The sequence below is a fragment of the Cyclopterus lumpus genome, chromosome 15, assembly GCF_009769545.1.
Source record: "Cyclopterus lumpus isolate fCycLum1 chromosome 15, fCycLum1.pri, whole genome shotgun sequence".
Classification (NCBI taxonomy): Eukaryota; Metazoa; Chordata; class Actinopteri; order Perciformes; family Cyclopteridae; genus Cyclopterus; species Cyclopterus lumpus.
The window spans coordinates 5055649-5076107 of NC_046980.1; the positions used below are offsets into that span (position 1 = coordinate 5055649).

At 43.3% G+C, this 20459-nt stretch overlaps 5 non-coding genes across 5 annotated transcripts; all 5 read left to right on the forward strand.

The window, feature by feature from the left end:
• The first annotated feature begins 868 nt into the window (after positions 1 to 868).
• On the forward strand, positions 869 to 942 carry trnas-cga. Its single transcript has one exon. It is a non-coding gene; the product is annotated as a tRNA-Ser (tRNA).
• Positions 943 to 1820: 878 nt separating this feature from the next.
• trnas-cga lies at positions 1821 to 1894 on the forward strand. The gene has a single exon. It is a non-coding gene; the product is annotated as a tRNA-Ser (tRNA).
• A 1886-nt stretch (positions 1895 to 3780) lies between these two features.
• trnas-cga lies at positions 3781 to 3854 on the forward strand. The gene has a single exon. It is a non-coding gene; the product is annotated as a tRNA-Ser (tRNA).
• Positions 3855 to 6165: 2311 nt separating this feature from the next.
• Positions 6166 to 6239, forward strand: trnas-cga. Its single transcript has one exon. It is a non-coding gene; the product is annotated as a tRNA-Ser (tRNA).
• A 3325-nt stretch (positions 6240 to 9564) lies between these two features.
• On the forward strand, positions 9565 to 9638 carry trnas-acu. Its single transcript has one exon. It is a non-coding gene; the product is annotated as a tRNA-Ser (tRNA).
• The last annotated feature ends 10821 nt before the right edge of the window (positions 9639 to 20459 follow it).

Genomic DNA, 20459 nt, shown 5'->3' on the forward strand with positions numbered 1-20459 from the left:
CAGGAGATCCTGGGTTCAACTCCCAGCAGTGCCTTGCTCAGGAAGTTAGAGACTTAAACTTTATTGTTTCGTAGGTTTGGAAAAGAACAGAGCTTACAATAGTGTGAAATAGGCATTTCCAGAGGCACTGTGGCTTAGTTGGTCAAAGTGCATTGCTCAGGAAGTTGCAGACTTAAACTTTATGGTTTCGTAGGTTTGGAAAACAACAGAGCTTACAATAGTTTGAACCTTGGATTTACAGAGGCGCTGTGTCTTAGTTGGTCAAAGTGCCTGTTTCGTAAACAGGAGATCCTGGGTTCAACTCCCAGCAGTGCCTTGCTCAGGAAGTTGGAGATTTCAATTTTATGGAATCGCAGTTTTGGAAAAGTGCCTGTTTCGTAAACAGGAGATCCTGGGTTCAACTCCCAGCAGTGCCTTGCTCACGAAGTTGGAGATTTCAATTTTATGGATTCGCAGTTTTGGAAAAGTGCCTGTTTAGTAAACAGGAGATCCTGGGTTCAACTCCCAGCAGTGCCTTGCTCAGGAAGTTAGAGATTTCAATTTTATGGTTTCAGAGTTTTGGAAAACAACAGAGCTTGCAATAGTGTGAACATGGCATTTACAGCGGCGCTGTGGCTTAGTTGTTTAAAGCGCCTGTTTAGTAAACAGGAGATCCTGGGTTCAACTCCCAGCAGTGCCTTGCTCAGGAATTTGGAGATTTCAATTTTATAAATTCGCAGTTTTGGAAAAGTGCCTGTTTAGTAAACAGGAGATCCTGGGTTCAACTCCCAGCAGTGCCTTGGTCAGGAAGTTAGAGATTTCAATTTTATGGTTTCGGAGTTTTGGAAAACAACAGAGCTTGCAATAGTGTGAAATGGGCATTTACAGAGGCACTGTGGCTTAGTTGGTCAAAGTGCCTTTTTCGAAAACAGGAGATCCCGTGTTCAACTCCCAGCAGTGCCTCTTTCATGTAATTATGGACTTGAATTTTATGGTTTCGTAGTTTTGGAAAACAACAGAGCTTGCAATAGTGTGAACATGGCATTTACAGCTGAGCTGTGGCTTAGTTGGTTAAAGCGCCTGTTTAGTAAACAGGAGATCCTGGGTTCAACTCCCAGCAGTGCCTTGCTCAGGAAGTTAGAGATTTCAATGTTATGGTTTCGGAGTTTTGGAAAACAACAGAGCTCACAATAGTGTGAAATGGGCATTTAAAGAGGCACTGTGGCTTAGTTGGTCAAAGTGCCGGTTTCGTAAACAGGAGATCCTGGGTTCAACTCCCAGCAGTGCCTTGCTCAGGAAGTTGGAGATTTCAATTTTATGGATTCGCAGTTTTGGAAATGTGCCTGTTTAGTAAACAGGAGATCCTGGGTTCAACTCCCAGCAGTGCCTTGGTCAGGAAGTTAGAGATTTCAATTTTATGGTTTCGGAGTTTTGGAAAACAACAGAGCTTGCAATAGTGTGAACATGGCATTTACAGCGGTGCTGTGGCTTAGTTGGTTAAAGCGCCTGTTTAGTAAACAGGAGATCCTGGGTTCAACTCCCAGCAGTGCCTTGCTCAGGAAGTTGGAGATTTCAATTTTTTAAATTCGCAGTTTTGGAAAAGTGCCTGTTTCGTAAACAGGAGATCCTGGGTTCAACTCCCAGCAGTGCCTTGCTCAGGAAGTTGGAGATTTCAATTTTATGGATTCGCAGTTTTGGAAAAGTGCCTGTTTGGTAAACAGGAGATCCTGGGTTCAACTCCCAGCAGTGCCTTGCTCAGGAAGTTAGAGATTTCAATTTTATGGTTTCGGAGTTTTGGAAAACAACAGAGCTTGCAATAGTGTGAAATGGGCATTTACAGAGCCACTGTGGCTTAGTTGGTCAAAGTGCCTGTTTCGAAAACAGGAGATCCCGTGTTCAACTCCCAGCAGTGCCTCTTTCATGTAATTATGGACTTGAATTTTATGGTTTCGTAGTTTTGGAAAACAACAGAGCTTGCAATAGTGTGAACATGGCATTTACAGCTGAGCTGTGGCTTAGTTGGTTAAAGTGCCTGTTTAGTAAAAACGAGATCCTGGGTTCAACTCCCAGCAGTGCCTTGCTCAGGAAGTTGGAGATTTCAATTTTATGTATTCGGAGTTTTGGAAAAAAAACATAGCTCACAATAGTGTGAAATGGGCATTTAAAGAGGCACTGTGGCTTAATTGGTTAAAGTGCATGTTTCGTAAACAGGAGATCCTGGGTTCAACTCCAGCAGTGCCTTGCTCAGGAAGTTGGAGATTTCAATTTTATGGATTCGCAGTTTTGGAAAAGTGCCTGTTTAGTAAACAGGAGATCCTGGGTTCAACTCCCAGCAGTGCCTTGCTCAGGAAGTTAGAGACTTAAACTTTATTGTTTCGTAGGTTTGGAAAAGAACAGAGCTTACAATAGTGTGAAATAGGCATTTCCAGAGGCACTGTGGCTTAGTTGGTCAAAGTGCATTGCTCAGGAAGTTGCAGACTTAAACTTTATGGTTTCGTAGGTTTGGAAAACAACAGAGCTTACAATAGTTTGAACCTTGGATTTACAGAGGCGCTGTGTCTTAGTTGGTCAAAGTGCCTGTTTCGTAAACAGGAGATCCTGGGTTCAACACCCAGCAGTGCCTTGCTCAGGAAGTTGGAGATTTCAATTTTATGGATTCGCAGTTTTGGAAAAGTGCCTGTTTCGTAAACAGGAGATCCTGGGTTCAACTCCCAGCAGTGCCTTGCTCAGGAAGTTGGAGATTTCAATTTTATGGATTCGCAGTTTTGGAAAAGTGCCTGTTTAGTAAACAGGAGATCCTGGGTTCAACTCCCAGCAGTGCCTTGCTCAGGAAGTTAGAGATTTCAATTTTATGGTTTCAGAGTTTTGGAAAACAACAGAGCTTGCAATAGTGTGAACATGGCATTTACAGCGGCGCTGTGGCTTAGTTGTTTAAAGCGCCTGTTTAGTAAACAGGAGATCCTGGGTTCAACTCCCAGCAGTGCCTTGCTCAGGAATTTGGAGATTTCAATTTTATAAATTCGCAGTTTTGGAAAAGTGCCTGTTTAGTAAACAGGAGATCCTGGGTTCAACTCCCAGCAGTGCCTTGCTCAGGAAGTTAGAGATTTCAATGTTATGGTTTCGGAGTTTTGGAAAACAACAGAGCTCACAATAGTGTGAAATGGGCATTTAAAGAGGCACTGTGGCTTAGTTGGTCAAAGTGCCGGTTTCGTAAACAGGAGATCCTGGGTTCAACTCCCAGCAGTGCCTTGCTCAGGAAGTTGGAGATTTCAATTTTATGGATTCGCAGTTTTGGAAATGTGCCTGTTTAGTAAACAGGAGATCCTGGGTTCAACTCCCAGCAGTGCCTTGGTCAGGAAGTTAGAGATTTCAATTTTATGGTTTCGGAGTTTTGGAAAACAACAGAGCTTGCAATAGTGTGAACATGGCATTTACAGCGGTGCTGTGGCTTAGTTGGTTAAAGCGCCTGTTTAGTAAACAGGAGATCCTGGGTTCAACTCCCAGCAGTGCCTTGCTCAGGAAGTTGGAGATGTCAATTTTTTAAATTCGCAGTTTTGGAAAAGTGCCTGTTTCGTAAACAGGAGATCCTGGGTTCAACTCCCAGCAGTGCCTTGCTCAGGAAGTTGGAGATTTCAATTTTATGGATTCGCAGTTTTGGAAAAGTGCCTGTTTGGTAAACAGGAGATCCTGGGTTCAACTCCCAGCAGTGCCTTGCTCAGGAAGTTAGAGATTTCAATTTTATGGTTTCGGAGTTTTGGAAAACAACAGAGCTTGCAATAGTGTGAAATGGGCATTTACAGAGCCACTGTGGCTTAGTTGGTCAAAGTGCCTGTTTCGAAAACAGGAGATCCCGTGTTCAACTCCCAGCAGTGCCTCTTTCATGTAATTATGGACTTGAATTTTATGGTTTCGTAGTTTTGGAAAACAACAGAGCTTGCAATAGTGTGAACATGGCATTTACAGCTGAGCTGTGGCTTAGTTGGTTAAAGTGCCTGTTTAGTAAACACGAGATCCTGGGTTCAACTCCCAGCAGTGCCTTGCTCAGGAAGTTGGAGATTTCAATTTTATGTATTCGGAGTTTTGGAAAAAAAACATAGCTCACAATAGTGTGAAATGGGCATTTAAAGAGGCACTGTGGCTTAATTGGTTAAAGTGCATGTTTCGTAAACAGGAGATCCTGGGTTCAACTCCAGCAGTGCCTTGCTCAGGAAGTTGGAGATTTCAATTTTATGGATTCGCAGTTTTGGAAAAGTGCCTGTTTAGTAAACAGGAGATCCTGGGTTCAACTCCCAGCAGTGCCTTGCTCAGGAAGTTAGAGACTTAAACTTTATTGTTTCGTAGGTTTGGAAAAGAACAGAGCTTACAATAGTGTGAAATAGGCATTTCCAGAGGCACTGTGGCTTAGTTGGTCAAAGTGCATTGCTCAGGAAGTTGCAGACTTAAACTTTATGGTTTCGTAGGTTTGGAAAACAACAGATCTTACAATAGTTTGAACCTTGGATTTACAGAGGCGCTGTGGCTTGGTTGGTCAAAGTGCCTGTTTCGTAAACAGGAGATCCTGGGTTCAACACCCAGCAGTGCCTTGCTCAGGAAGTTGGAGATTTCAATTTTATGGATTCGCAGTTTTGGAAAAGTGCCTGTTTCGTAAACAGGAGATCCTGGGTTCAACTCCCAGCAGTGCCTTGCTCACGAAGTTGGAGATTTCAATTTTATGGATTCGCAGTTTTGGAAAAGTGCCTGTTTAGTAAACAGGAGATCCTGGGTTCAACTCCCAGCAGTGCCTTGCTCAGGAAGTTAGAGATTTCAATTTTATGGTTTCAGAGTTTTGGAAAACAACAGAGCTTGCAATAGTGTGAACATGGCATTTACAGCGGCGCTGTGGCTTAGTTGTTTAAAGCGCCTGTTTAGTAAACAGGAGATCCTGGGTTCAACTCCCAGCAGTGCCTTGCTCAGGAATTTGGAGATTTCAATTTTATAAATTCGCAGTTTTGGAAAAGTGCCTGTTTAGTAAACAGGAGATCCTGGGTTCAACTCCCAGCAGTGCCTTGCTCAGGAAGTTAGAGATTTCAATGTTATGGTTTCGGAGTTTTGGAAAACAACAGAGCTCACAATAGTGTGAAATGGGCATTTAAAGAGGCACTGTGGCTTAGTTGGTCAAAGTGCCGGTTTCGTAAACAGGAGATCCTGGGTTCAACTCCCAGCAGTGCCTTGCTCAGGAAGTTGGAGATTTCAATTTTATGGATTCGCAGTTTTGGAAATGTGCCTGTTTAGTAAACAGGAGATCCTGGGTTCAACTCCCAGCAGTGCCTTGCTCAGGAAGTTAGAGACTTAAACTTTATTGTTTCGTAGGTTTGGAAAACAACAGAGCTTACAATAGTTTGAACCTTGGATTTACAGAGGCGCTGTGTCTTAGTTGGTTAAAGTGCCTGTCTTGTAAACAGGAGATCATGGGTTCAACTCCCAGCAGTGCCTTGCTCAGGAAGTTGGAGATTTCAATTTTATGGATTCAGAGTTTTGGAAAAAAACAGAGCTCACAATAGTGTGAAATGGGCATTTACAGAGGCACTGTGGCTTAGTTGGTCAAAGTGCCTGTTTCGTAAACAGGAGATCCTGGGTTCAACTCCAGCAGTGCCTTGCTCAGGAAGTTGGAGATTTCAATTTTATGGATTCGCAGTTTTGGAAAACTGCCTGTTTAGTAAACAGGAGATCCTGGGTTCAACTCCCAGCAGTGCCTTGGTCAGGAAGTTAGAGATTTCAATTTTATGGTTTCGGAGTTTTGGAAAACAACAGAGCTTGCAATAGTGTGAACATGGCATTTACAGCGGTGCTGTGGCTTAGTTGGTTAAAGCGCCTGTTTAGTAAACAGGAGATCCTGGGTTCAACTCCCAGCAGTGCCTTGCTCAGGAAGTTGGAGATTTCAATTTTTTAAATTCGCAGTTTTGGAAAAGTGCCTGTTTCGTAAACAGGAGATCCTGGGTTCAACTCCCAGCAGTGCCTTGCTCAGGAAGTTGGAGATTTCAATTTTATGGATTCGCAGTTTTGGAAAAGTGCCTGTTTGGTAAACAGGAGATCCTGGGTTCAACTCCCAGCAGTGCCTTGCTCAGGAAGTTAGAGATTTCAATTTTATGGTTTCGGAGTTTTGGAAAACAACAGAGCTTGCAATAGTGTGAAATGGGCATTTACAGAGCCACTGTGGCTTAGTTGGTCAAAGTGCCTGTTTCGAAAACAGGAGATCCCGTGTTCAACTCCCAGCAGTGCCTCTTTCATGTAATTATGGACTTGAATTTTATGGTTTCGTAGTTTTGGAAAACAACAGAGCTTGCAATAGTGTGAACATGGCATTTACAGCTGAGCTGTGGCTTAGTTGGTTAAAGTGCCTGTTTAGTAAACACGAGATCCTGGGTTCAACTCCCAGCAGTGCCTTGCTCACGAAGTTGGAGATTTCAATTTTATGGATTCGCAGTTTTGGAAAAGTGCCTGTTTAGTAAACAGGAGATCCTGGGTTCAACTCCCAGCAGTGCCTTGCTCAGGAAGTTAGAGATTTCAATTTTATGGTTTCAGAGTTTTGGAAAACAACAGAGCTTGCAATAGTGTGAACATGGCATTTACAGCGGCGCTGTGGCTTAGTTGTTTAAAGCGCCTGTTTAGTAAACAGGAGATCCTGGGTTCAACTCCCAGCAGTGCCTTGCTCAGGAATTTGGAGATTTCAATTTTATAAATTCGCAGTTTTGGAAAAGTGCCTGTTTAGTAAACAGGAGATCCTGGGTTCAACTCCCAGCAGTGCCTTGCTCAGGAAGTTAGAGATTTCAATGTTATGGTTTCGGAGTTTTGGAAAACAACAGAGCTCACAATAGTGTGAAATGGGCATTTAAAGAGGCACTGTGGCTTAGTTGGTCAAAGTGCCGGTTTCGTAAACAGGAGATCCTGGGTTCAACTCCCAGCAGTGCCTTGCTCAGGAAGTTGGAGATTTCAATTTTATGGATTCGCAGTTTTGGAAATGTGCCTGTTTAGTAAACAGGAGATCCTGGGTTCAACTCCCAGCAGTGCCTTGCTCAGGAAGTTAGAGACTTAAACTTTATTGTTTCGTAGGTTTGGAAAACAACAGAGCTTACAATAGTTTGAACCTTGGATTTACAGAGGCGCTGTGTCTTAGTTGGTTAAAGTGCCTGTCTTGTAAACAGGAGATCATGGGTTCAACTCCCAGCAGTGCCTTGCTCAGGAAGTTGGAGATTTCAATTTTATGGATTCAGAGTTTTGGAAAAAAACAGAGCTCACAATAGTGTGAAATGGGCATTTACAGAGGCACTGTGGCTTAGTTGGTCAAAGTGCCTGTTTCGTAAACAGGAGATCCTGGGTTCAACTCCAGCAGTGCCTTGCTCAGGAAGTTGGAGATTTCAATTTTATGGATTCGCAGTTTTGGAAAACTGCCTGTTTAGTAAACAGGAGATCCTGGGTTCAACTCCCAGCAGTGCCTTGCTCAGGAAGTTAGAGAATTCAATTTTATGGTTTCGGAGTTTTGGAAAACAACAGAGCTTGCAATAGTGTGAACATGGCATTTACAGCGGCGCTGTGGCTTAGTTGGTTAAAGAGCCTGTTTAGTAAACAGGAGATCCTGGGTTCAACTCCCAGCAGTGCCTTGCTCAGGAAGTTAGAGATTTCAATTTTATGGTTTCAGAGTTTTGGAAAACAACAGAGCTTGCAATAGTGTGAACATGGCATTTACAGCGGCGCTGTGGCTTAGTTGTTTAAAGCGCCTGTTTAGTAAACAGGAGATCCTGGGTTCAACTCCCAGCAGTGCCTTGCTCAGGAATTTGGAGATTTCAATTTTATAAATTCGCAGTTTTGGAAAAGTGCCTGTTTAGTAAACAGGAGATCCTGGGTTCAACTCCCAGCAGTGCCTTGCTCAGGAAGTTAGAGATTTCAAGGTTATGGTTTCGGAGTTTTGGAAAACAACAGAGCTCACAATAGTGTGAAATGGGCATTTAAAGAGGCACTGTGGCTTAGTTGGTCAAAGTGCCGGTTTCGTAAACAGGAGATCCTGGGTTCAACTCCCAGCAGTGCCTTGCTCAGGAAGTTGGAGATTTCAATTTTATGGATTCGCAGTTTTGGAAAAGTGCCTGTTTAGTAAACAGGAGATCCTGGGTTCAACTCCCAACAGTGCCTTGCTCAGGAAGTTAGAGACTTAAACTTTATTGTTTCGTAGGTTTGGAAAACAACAGAGCTTACAATAGTTTGAACCTTGGATTTACAGAGGCGCTGTGTCTTAGTTGGTTAAAGTGCCTGTCTTGTAAACAGGAGATCATGGGTTCAACTCCCAGCAGTGCCTTGCTCAGGAAGTTGGAGATTTCAATTTTATGGATTCAGAGTTTTGGAAAAAAACAGAGCTCACAATAGTGTGAAATGGGCATTTACAGAGGCACTGTGGCTTAGTTGGTCAAAGTGCCTGTTTCGTAAACAGGAGATCCTGGGTTCAACTCCAGCAGTGCCTTGCTCAGGAAGTTGGAGATTTCAATTTTATGGATTCGCAGTTTTGGAAAAGTGCCTGTTTAGTAAACAGGAGATCCTGGGTTCAACTCCCAGCAGTGCCTTGCTCAGGAAGTTAGAGAATTCAATTTTATGGTTTCGGAGTTTTGGAAAACAACAGAGCTTGCAATAGTGTGAACATGGCATTTACAGCGGCGCTGTGGCTTAGTTGGTTAAAGAGCCTGTTTAGTAAACAGTAGATCCTGGGTTCAACTCTTAGCAGTGCCTTGCTCAGGAAGTTGGAGATTTCACTTTTATGTATTCGGAGTTTTGAAAAAAAGACAGAGCTCACAATAGTGTGAAATGGGCATTTAAAGAGGCACTGTGGCTTAGTTGGTCAAAGTGCCTGTTTCGTAAACAGGAGATCCTGGGTTCAACTCCAGCAGTGCCTTGCTCAGGAAGTTGGAGATTTCAATTTTATGGATTCGCAGTTTTGGAAAAGTGCCTGTTTAGTAAACAGGAGATCCTGGGTTCAACTCCCAGCAGTGCCTTGCTCAGGAAGTTAGAGACTTAAACTTTATTGTTTCGTAGGTTTGGAAAAGAACAGAGCTTACAATAGTGTGAAATAGGCATTTCCAGAGGCACTGTGGCTTAGTTGGTCAAAGTGCATTGCTCAGGAAGTTGCAGACTTAAACTTTATGGTTTCGTAGGTTTGGAAAACAACAGAGCTTACAATAGTTTGAACCTTGGATTTACAGAGGCGCTGTGTCTTAGTTGGTCAAAGTGCCTGTTCCGTAAACAGGAGATCCTGGGTTCAACTCCCAGCAGTGCCTTGCTCAGGAAGTTGGAGATTTCAATTTTATGGATTCACAGTTTTGGAAAAGTGCCTGTTTCGTAAACAGGAGATCCTGGGTTCAACTCCCAGCAGTGCCTTGCTCACGAAGTTGGAGATTTCAATTTTATGGATTCGCAGTTTTGGAAAAGTGCCTGTTTAGTAAACAGGAGATCCTGGGTTCAACTCCCAGCAGTGCCTTGCTCAGGAAGTTAGAGATTTCAATTTTATGGTTTCAGAGTTTTGGAAAACAACAGAGCTTGCAATAGTGTGAACATGGCATTTACAGCGGCGCTGTGGCTTAGTTGTTTAAAGCGCCTGTTTACTAAACAGGAGATCCTGGGTTCAACTCCCAGCAGTGCCTTGCTCAGGAATTTGGAGATTTCAATTTTATAAATTCGCAGTTTTGGAAAAGTGCCTGTTTAGTAAACAGGAGATCCTGGGTTCAACTCCCAGCAGTGCCTTGCTCAGGAAGTTAGAGATTTCAATGTTATGGTTTCGGAGTTTTGGAAAACAACAGAGCTCACAATAGTGTGAAATGGGCATTTAAAGAGGCACTGTGGCTTAGTTGGTCAAAGTGCCGGTTTCGTAAACAGGAGATCCTGGGTTCAACTCCCAGCAGTGCCTTGCTCAGGAAGTTGGAGATTTCAATTTTATGGATTCGAATTTTTGGAAAAGTGCCTGTTTAGTAAACAGGAGATCCTGGGTTCAACTCCCAGCAGTGCCTTGCTCAGGAAGTTAGAGACTTAAACTTTATTGTTTCGTAGGTTTGGAAAACAACAGAGCTTACAATAGTTTGAACCTTGGATTTACAGAGGTGCTGTGTCTTAGTTGGTTAAAGTGCCTGTCTTGTAAACAGGAGATCATGGGTTCAACTCCCAGCAGTGCCTTGCTCAGGAAGTTGGAGATTTCAATTTTATGGATTCAGAGTTTTGGAAAAAAACAGAGCTCACAATAGTGTGAAATGGGCATTTACAGAGGCACTGTGGCTTAGTTGGTCAAAGTGCCTGTTTCGTAAACAGGAGATCCTGGGTTCAACTCCAGCAGTGCCTTGCTCAGGAAGTTGGAGATTTCAATTTTATGGATTCGCAGTTTTGGAAAACTGCCTGTTTAGTAAACAGGAGATCCTGGGTTCAACTCCCAGCAGTGCCTTGCTCAGGAAGTTAGAGAATTCAATTTTATGGTTTCGGAGTTTTGGAAAACAACAGAGCTTGCAATAGTGTGAACATGGCATTTACAGCGGCGCTGTGGCTTAGTTGGTTAAAGAGCCTGTTTAGTAAACAGGAGATCCTGGGTTCAACTCCCAGCAGTGCCTTGCTCAGGAAGTTAGAGATTTCAATTTTATGGTTTCAGAGTTTTGGAAAACAACAGAGCTTGCAATAGTGTGAACATGGCATTTACAGCGGCGCTGTGGCTTAGTTGTTTAAAGCGCCTGTTTAGTAAACAGGAGATCCTGGGTTCAACTCCCAGCAGTGCCTTGCTCAGGAATTTGGAGATTTCAATTTTATAAATTCGCAGTTTTGGAAAAGTGCCTGTTTAGTAAACAGGAGATCCTGGGTTCAACTCCCAGCAGTGCCTTGCTCAGGAAGTTGGAGATTTCAATTTTATGGATTCAGAGTTTTGGAAAAAAACAGAGCTCACAATAGTGTGAAATGGGCATTTACAGAGGCACTGTGGCTTAGTTGGTCAAAGTGCCTGTTTCGTAAACAGGAGATCCTGGGTTCAACTCCAGCAGTGCCTTGCTCAGGAAGTTGGAGATTTCAATTTTATGGATTCGCAGTTTTGGAAAAGTGCCTGTTTAGTAAACAGGAGATCCTGGGTTCAACTCCCAGCAGTGCCTTGCTCAGGAAGTTAGAGAATTCAATTTTATGGTTCGGAGTTTTGGAAAACAACAGAGCTTGCAATAGTGTGAACATGGCATTTACAGCGGCGCTGTGGCTTAGTTGGTTAAAGAGCCTGTTTAGTAAACAGGAGATCCTGGGTTCAACTCCCAGCAGTGCCTTGCTCAGGAAGTTGGAGATTTCACTTTTATGTATTCGGAGTTTTGAAAAAAAGACAGAGCTCACAATAGTGTGAAATGGGCATTTAAAGAGGCACTGTGGCTTAGTTGGTCAAAGTGCCTGTTTCGTAAACAGGAGATCCTGGGTTCAACTCCAGCAGTGCCTTGCTCAGGAAGTTGGAGATTTCAATTTTATGGATTCGCAGTTTTGGAAAAGTGCCTGTTTAGTAAACAGGAGATCCTGGGTTCAACTCCCAGCAGTGCCTTGCTCAGGAAGTTAGAGACTTAAACTTTATTGTTTCGTAGGTTTGGAAAAGAACAGAGCTTACAATAGTGTGAAATAGGCATTTCCAGAGGCACTGTGGCTTAGTTGGTCAAAGTGCATTGCTCAGGAAGTTGCAGACTTAAACTTTATGGTTTCGTAGGTTTGGAAAACAACAGAGCTTACAATAGTTTGAACCTTGGATTTACAGAGGCGCTGTGTCTTAGTTGGTCAAAGTGCCTGTTTCGTAAACAGGAGATCCTGGGTTCAACTCCCAGCAGTGCCTTGCTCAGGAAGTTGGAGATTTCAATTTTATGGATTCGCAGTTTTGGAAAAGTGCCTGTTTCGTAAACAGGAGATCCTGGGTTCAACTCCCAGCAGTGCCTTGCTCACGAAGTTGGAGATTTCAATTTTATGGATTCGCAGTTTTGGAAAAGTGCCTGTTTAGTAAACAGGAGATCCTGGGTTCAACTCCCAGCAGTGCCTTGCTCAGGAAGTTAGAGATTTCAATTTTATGGTTTCAGAGTTTTGGAAAACAACAGAGCTTGCAATAGTGTGAACATGGCATTTACAGCGGCGCTGTGGCTTAGTTGGTTAAAGAGCCTGTTTAGTAAACAGGAGATCCTGGGTTCAACTCCCAGCAGTGCCTTGCTCAGGAAGTTAGAGATTTCAATTTTATGGTTTCAGAGTTTTGGAAAACAACAGAGCTTGCAATAGTGTGAACATGGCATTTACAGCGGCGCTGTGGCTTAGTTGTTTAAAGCGCCTGTTTAGTAAACAGGAGATCCTGGGTTCAACTCCCAGCAGTGCCTTGCTCAGGAATTTGGAGATTTCAATTTTATAAATTCGCAGTTTTGGAAAAGTGCCTGTTTAGTAAACAGGAGATCCTGGGTTCAACTCCCAGCAGTGCCTTGCTCAGGAAGTTGGAGATTTCAATTTTATGGATTCAGAGTTTTGGAAAAAAACAGAGCTCACAATAGTGTGAAATGGGCATTTACAGAGGCACTGTGGCTTAGTTGGTCAAAGTGCCTGTTTCGTAAACAGGAGATCCTGGGTTCAACTCCAGCAGTGCCTTGCTCAGGAAGTTGGAGATTTCAATTTTATGGATTCGCAGTTTTGGAAAAGTGCCTGTTTAGTAAACAGGAGATCCTGGGTTCAACTCCCAGCAGTGCCTTGCTCAGGAAGTTAGAGAATTCAATTTTATGGTTCGGAGTTTTGGAAAACAACAGAGCTTGCAATAGTGTGAACATGGCATTTACAGCGGCGCTGTGGCTTAGTTGGTTAAAGAGCCTGTTTAGTAAACAGGAGATCCTGGGTTCAACTCCCAGCAGTGCCTTGCTCAGGAAGTTGGAGATTTCACTTTTATGTATTCGGAGTTTTGAAAAAAAGACAGAGCTCACAATAGTGTGAAATGGGCATTTAAAGAGGCACTGTGGCTTAGTTGGTCAAAGTGCCTGTTTCGTAAACAGGAGATCCTGGGTTCAACTCCAGCAGTGCCTTGCTCAGGAAGTTGGAGATTTCAATTTTATGGATTCGCAGTTTTGGAAAAGTGCCTGTTTAGTAAACAGGAGATCCTGGGTTCAACTCCCAGCAGTGCCTTGCTCAGGAAGTTAGAGACTTAAACTTTATTGTTTCGTAGGTTTGGAAAAGAACAGAGCTTACAATAGTGTGAAATAGGCATTTCCAGAGGCACTGTGGCTTAGTTGGTCAAAGTGCATTGCTCAGGAAGTTGCAGACTTAAACTTTATGGTTTCGTAGGTTTGGAAAACAACAGAGCTTACAATAGTTTGAACCTTGGATTTACAGAGGCGCTGTGTCTTAGTTGGTCAAAGTGCCTGTTTCGTAAACAGGAGATCCTGGGTTCAACTCCCAGCAGTGCCTTGCTCAGGAAGTTGGAGATTTCAATTTTATGGATTCGCAGTTTTGGAAAAGTGCCTGTTTCGTAAACAGGAGATCCTGGGTTCAACTCCCAGCAGTGCCTTGCTCACGAAGTTGGAGATTTCAATTTTATGGATTCGCAGTTTTGGAAAAGTGCCTGTTTAGTAAACAGGAGATCCTGGGTTCAACTCCCAGCAGTGCCTTGCTCAGGAAGTTAGAGATTTCAATTTTATGGTTTCAGAGTTTTGGAAAACAACAGAGCTTGCAATAGTGTGAACATGGCATTTACAGCGGCGCTGTGGCTTAGTTGTTTAAAGCGCCTGTTTAGTAAACAGGAGATCCTGGGTTCAACTCCCAGCAGTGCCTTGCTCAGGAATTTGGAGATTTCAATTTTATAAATTCGCAGTTTTGGAAAAGTGCCTGTTTAGTAAACAGGAGATCCTGGGTTCAACTCCCAGCAGTGCCTTGCTCAGGAAGTTAGAGATTTCAATGTTATGGTTTCGGAGTTTTGGAAAACAACAGAGCTCACAATAGTGTGAAATGGGCATTTAAAGAGGCACTGTGGCTTAGTTGGTCAAAGTGCCGGTTTCGTAAACAGGAGATCCTGGGTTCAACTCCCAGCAGTGCCTTGCTCAGGAAGTTGGAGATTTCAATTTTATGGATTCGCAGTTTTGGAAAAGTGCCTGTTTAGTAAACAGGAGATCCTGGGTTCAACTCCCAGCAGTGCCTTGCTCAGGAAGTTAGAGACTTAAACTTTATTGTTTCGTAGGTTTGGAAAACAACAGAGCTTACAATAGTTTGAACCTTGGATTTACAGAGGCGCTGTGTCTTAGTTGGTTAAAGTGCCTGTCTTGTAAACAGGAGATCATGGGTTCAACTCCCAGCAGTGCCTTGCTCAGGAAGTTGGAGATTTCAATTTTATGGATTCAGAGTTTTGGAAAAAAACAGAGCTCACAATAGTGTGAAATGGGCATTTACAGAGGCACTGTGGCTTAGTTGGTCAAAGTGCCTGTTTCGTAAACAGGAGATCCTGGGTTCAACTCCAGCAGTGCCTTGCTCAGGAAGTTGGAGATTTCAATTTTATGGATTCGCAGTTTTGGAAAACTGCCTGTTTAGTAAACAGGAGATCCTGGGTTCAACTCCCAGCAGTGCCTTGCTCAGGAAGTTAGAGAATTCAATTTTATGGTTTCGGAGTTTTGGAAAACAACAGAGCTTGCAATAGTGTGAACATGGCATTTACAGCGGCGCTGTGGCTTAGTTGGTTAAAGAGCCTGTTTAGTAAACAGGAGATCCTGGGTTCAACTCCCAGCAGTGCCTTGCTCAGGAAGTTAGAGATTTCAATTTTATGGTTTCAGAGTTTTGGAAAACAACAGAGCTTGCAATAGTGTGAACATGGCATTTACAGCGGCGCTGTGGCTTAGTTGTTTAAAGCGCCTGTTTAGTAAACAGGAGATCCTGGGTTCAACTCCCAGCAGTGCCTTGCTCAGGAATTTGGAGATTTCAATTTTATAAATTCGCAGTTTTGGAAAAGTGCCTGTTTAGTAAACAGGAGATCCTGGGTTCAACTCCCAGCAGTGCCTTGCTCAGGAAGTTAGAGATTTCAAGGTTATGGTTTCGGAGTTTTGGAAAACAACAGAGCTCACAATAGTGTGAAATGGGCATTTAAAGAGGCACTGTGGCTTAGTTGGTCAAAGTGCCGGTTTCGTAAACAGGAGATCCTGGGTTCAACTCCCAGCAGTGCCTTGCTCAGGAAGTTGGAGATTTCAATTTTATGGATTCGCAGTTTTGGAAAAGTGCCTGTTTAGTAAACAGGAGATCCTGGGTTCAACTCCCAGCAGTGCCTTGCTCAGGAAGTTAGAGACTTAAACTTTATTGTTTCGTAGGTTTGGAAAACAACAGAGCTTACAATAGTTTGAACCTTGGATTTACAGAGGCGCTGTGTCTTAGTTGGTTAAAGTGCCTGTCTTGTAAACAGGAGATCATGGGTTCAACTCCCAGCAGTGCCTTGCTCAGGAAGTTGGAGATTTCAATTTTATGGATTCAGAGTTTTGGAAAAAAACAGAGCTCACAATAGTGTGAAATGGGCATTTACAGAGGCACTGTGGCTTAGTTGGTCAAAGTGCCTGTTTCGTAAACAGGAGATCCTGGGTTCAACTCCAGCAGTGCCTTGCTCAGGAAGTTGGAGATTTCAATTTTATGGATTCGCAGTTTTGGAAAAGTGCCTGTTTAGTAAACAGGAGATCCTGGGTTCAACTCCCAGCAGTGCCTTGCTCAGGAAGTTAGAGAATTCAATTTTATGGTTTCGGAGTTTTGGAAAACAACAGAGCTTGCAATAGTGTGAACATGGCATTTACAGCGGCGCTGTGGCTTAGTTGGTTAAAGAGCCTGTTTAGTAAACAGGAGATCCTGGGTTCAACTCCCAGCAGTGCCTTGCTCAGGAAGTTGGAGATTTCACTTTTATGTATTCGGAGTTTTGAAAAAAAGACAGAGCTCACAATAGTGTGAAATGGGCATTTAAAGAGGCACTGTGGCTTAGTTGGTCAAAGTGCCTGTTTCGTAAACAGGAGATCCTGGGTTCAACTCCAGCAGTGCCTTGCTCAGGAAGTTGGAGATTTCAATTTTATGGATTCGCAGTTTTGGAAAAGTGCCTGTTTAGTAAACAGGAGATCCTGGGTTCAACTCCCAGCAGTGCCTTGCTCAGGAAGTTAGAGATTTCAATGTTATGGTTTCGGAGTTTTGGAAAACAACAGAGCTCACAATAGTGTGAAATGGGCATTTAAAGAGGCACTGTGGCTTAGTTGGTCAAAGTGCCGGTTTCGTAAACAGGAGATCCTGGGTTCAACTCCCAGCAGTGCCTTGCTCAGGAAGTTGGAGATTTCAATTTTATGGATTCGCAGTTTTGGAAATGTGCCTGTTTAGTAAACAGGAGATCCTGGGTTCAACTCCCAGCAGTGCCTTGCTCAGGAAGTTAGAGACTTAAACTTTATTGTTTCGTAGGTTTGGAAAACAACAGAGCTTACAATAGTTTGAACCTTGGATTTACAGAGGCGCTGTGTCTTAGTTGGTTAAAGTGCCTGTCTTGTAAACAGGAGATCATGGGTTCAACTCCCAGCAGTGCCTTGCTCAGGAAGTTGGAGATTTCAATTTTATGGATTCAGAGTTTTGGAAAAAAACAGAGCTCACAATAGTGTGAAATGGGCATTTACAGAGGCACTGTGGCTTAGTTGGTCAAAGTGCCTGTTTCGTAAACAGGAGATCCTGGGTTCAACTCCAGCAGTGCCTTGCTCAGGAAGTTGGAGATTTCAATTTTATGGATTCGCAGTTTTGGAAAACTGCCTGTTTAGTAAACAGGAGATCCTGGGTTCAACTCCCAGCAGTGCCTTGCTCAGGAAGTTAGAGAATTCAATTTTATGGTTTCGTAGTTTTGGAAAACAACAGAGCTTGCAATAGTGTGAACATGGCATTTACAGCGGCGCTGTGGCTTAGTTGGTTAAAGAGCCTGTTTAGTAAACAGGAGATCCTGGGTTCAACTCCCAGCAGTGCCTTGCTCAGGAAGTTAGAGATTTCAATTTTATGGTTTCAGAGTTTTGGAAAACAACAGAGCTTGCAATAGTGTGAACATGGCATTTACAGCGGCGCTGTGGCTTAGTTGTTTAAAGCGCCTGTTTAGTAAACAGGAGATCCTGGGTTCAACTCCCAGCAGTGCCTTGCTCAGGAATTTGGAGATTTCAATTTTATAAATTCGCAGTTTTGGAAAAGTGCCTGTTTAGTAAACAGGAGATCCTGGGTTCAACTCCCAGCAGTGCCTTGCTCAGGAAGTTAGAGATTTCAAGGTTATGGTTTCGGAGTTTTGGAAAACAACAGAGCTCACAATAGTGTGAAATGGGCATTTAAAGAGGCACTGTGGCTTAGTTGGTCAAAGTGCCGGTTTCGTAAACAGGAGATCCTGGGTTCAACTCCCAGCAGTGCCTTGCTCAGGAAGTTGGAGATTTCAATTTTATGGATTCGCAGTTTTGGAAAAGTGCCTGTTTAGTAAACAGGAGATCCTGGGTTCAACTCCCAACAGTGCCTTGCTCAGGAAGTTAGAGACTTAAACTTTATTGTTTCGTAGGTTTGGAAAACAACAGAGCTTACAATAGTTTGAACCTTGGATTTACAGAGGCGCTGTGTCTTAGTTGGTTAAAGTGCCTGTCTTGTAAACAGGAGATCATGGGTTCAACTCCCAGCAGTGCCTTGCTCAGGAAGTTGGAGATTTCAATTTTATGGATTCAGAGTTTTGGAAAAAAACAGAGCTCACAATAGTGTGAAATGGGCATTTACAGAGGCACTGTGGCTTAGTTGGTCAAAGTGCCTGTTTCGTAAACAGGAGATCCTGGGTTCAACTCCAGCAGTGCCTTGCTCAGGAAGTTGGAGATTTCAATTTTATGGATTCGCAGTTTTGGAAAAGTGCCTGTTTAGTAAACAGGAGATCCTGGGTTCAACTCCCAGCAGTGCCTTGCTCAGGAAGTTAGAGAATTCAATTTTATGGTTTCGGAGTTTTGGAAAACAACAGAGCTTGCAATAGTGTGAACATGGCATTTACAGCGGCGCTGTGGCTTAGTTGGTTAAAGAGCCTGTTTAGTAAACAGGAGATCCTGGGTTCAACTCCCAGCAGTGCCTTGCTCAGGAAGTTGGAGATTTCACTTTTATGTATTCGGAGTTTTGAAAAAAAGACAGAGCTCACAATAGTGTGAAATGGGCATTTAAAGAGGCACTGTGGCTTAGTTGGTCAAAGTGCCTGTTTCGTAAACAGGAGATCCTGGGTTCAACTCCAGCAGTGCCTTGCTCAGGAAGTTGGAGATTTCAATTTTATGGATTCGCAGTTTTGGAAAAGTGCCTGTTTAGTAAACAGGAGATCCTGGGTTCAACTCCCAGCAGTGCCTTGCTCAGGAAGTTAGAGATTTCAATGTTATGGTTTCGGAGTTTTGGAAAACAACAGAGCTCACAATAGTGTGAAATGGGCATTTAAAGAGGCACTGTGGCTTAGTTGGTCAAAGTGCCGGTTTCGTAAACAGGAGATCCTGGGTTCAACTCCCAGCAGTGCCTTGCTCAGGAAGTTGGAGATTTCAATTTTATGGATTCGCAGTTTTGGAAATGTGCCTGTTTAGTAAACAGGAGATCCTGGGTTCAACTCCCAGCAGTGCCTTGCTCAGGAAGTTAGAGACTTAAACTTTATTGTTTCGTAGGTTTGGAAAACAACAGAGCTTACAATAGTTTGAACCTTGGATTTACAGAGGCGCTGTGTCTTAGTTGGTTAAAGTGCCTGTCTTGTAAACAGGAGATCATGGGTTCAACTCCCAGCAGTGCCTTGCTCAGGAAGTTGGAGATTTCAATTTTATGGATTCAGAGTTTTGGAAAAAAACAGAGCTCACAATAGTGTGAAATGGGCATTTACAGAGGCACTGTGGCTTAGTTGGTCAAAGTGCCTGTTTCGTAAACAGCAGATCCTGGGTTCAACTCCAGCAGTGCCTTGCTCAGGAAGTTGGAGATTTCAATTTTATGGATTCGCAGTTTTGGAAAACTGCCTGTTTAGTAAACAGGAGATCCTGGGTTCAACTCCCAGCAGTGCCTTGCTCAGGAAGTTAGAGAATTCAATTTTATGGTTTCGGAGTTTTGGAAAACAACAGAGCTTGCAATAGTGTGAACATGGCATTTACAGCGGCGCTGTGGCTTAGTTGGTTAAAGAGCCTGTTTAGTAAACAGGAGATCCTGGGTTCAACTCCCAGCAGTGCCTTGCTCAGGAAGTTAGAGATTTCAATTTTATGGTTTCAGAGTTTTGGAAAACAACAGAGCTTGCAATAGTGTGAACATGGCATTTACAGCGGCGCTGTGGCTTAGTTGTTTAAAGCGCCTGTTTAGTAAACAGGAGATCCTGGGTTCAACTCCCAGCAGTGCCTTGCTCAGGAATTTGGAGATTTCAATTTTATAAATTCGCAGTTTTGGAAAAGTGCCTGTTTAGTAAACAGGAGATCCTGGGTTCAACTCCCAGCAGTGCCTTGCTCAGGAAGTTAGAGATTTCAAGGTTATGGTTTCGGAGTTTTGGAAAACAACAGAGCTCACAATAGTGTGAAATGGGCATTTAAAGAGGCACTGTGGCTTAGTTGGTCAAAGTGCCGGTTTCGTAAACAGGAGATCCTGGGTTCAACTCCCAGCAGTGCCTTGCTCAGGAAGTTGGAGATTTCAATTTTATGGATTCGCAGTTTTGGAAAAGTGCCTGTTTAGTAAACAGGAGATCCTGGGTTCAACTCCCAACAGTGCCTTGCTCAGGAAGTTAGAGACTTAAACTTTATTGTTTCGTAGGTTTGGAAAACAACAGAGCTTACAATAGTTTGAACCTTGGATTTACAGAGGCGCTGTGTCTTAGTTGGTTAAAGTGCCTGTCTTGTAAACAGGAGATCATGGGTTCAACTCCCAGCAGTGCCTTGCTCAGGAAGTTGGAGATTTCAATTTTATGGATTCAGAGTTTTGGAAAAAAACAGAGCTCACAATAGTGTGAAATGGGCATTTACAGAGGCACTGTGGCTTAGTTGGTCAAAGTGCCTGTTTCGTAAACAGGAGATCCTGGGTTCAACTCCAGCAGTGCCTTGCTCAGGAAGTTGGAGATTTCAATTTTATGGATTCGCAGTTTTGGAAAAGTGCCTGTTTAGTAAACAGGAGATCCTGGGTTCAACTCCCAGCAGTGCCTTGCTCAGGAAGTTAGAGAATTCAATTTTATGGTTTCGGAGTTTTGGAAAACAACAGAGCTTGCAATAGTGTGAACATGGCATTTACAGCGGCGCTGTGGCTTAGTTGGTTAAAGAGCCTGTTTAGTAAACAGTAGATCCTGGGTTCAACTCTTAGCAGTGCCTTGCTCAGGAAGTTGGAGATTTCACTTTTATGTATTCGGAGTTTTGAAAAAAAGACAGAGCTCACAATAGTGTGAAATGGGCATTTAAAGAGGCACTGTGGCTTAGTTGGTCAAAGTGCCTGTTTCGTAAACAGGAGATCCTGGGTTCAACTCCAGCAGT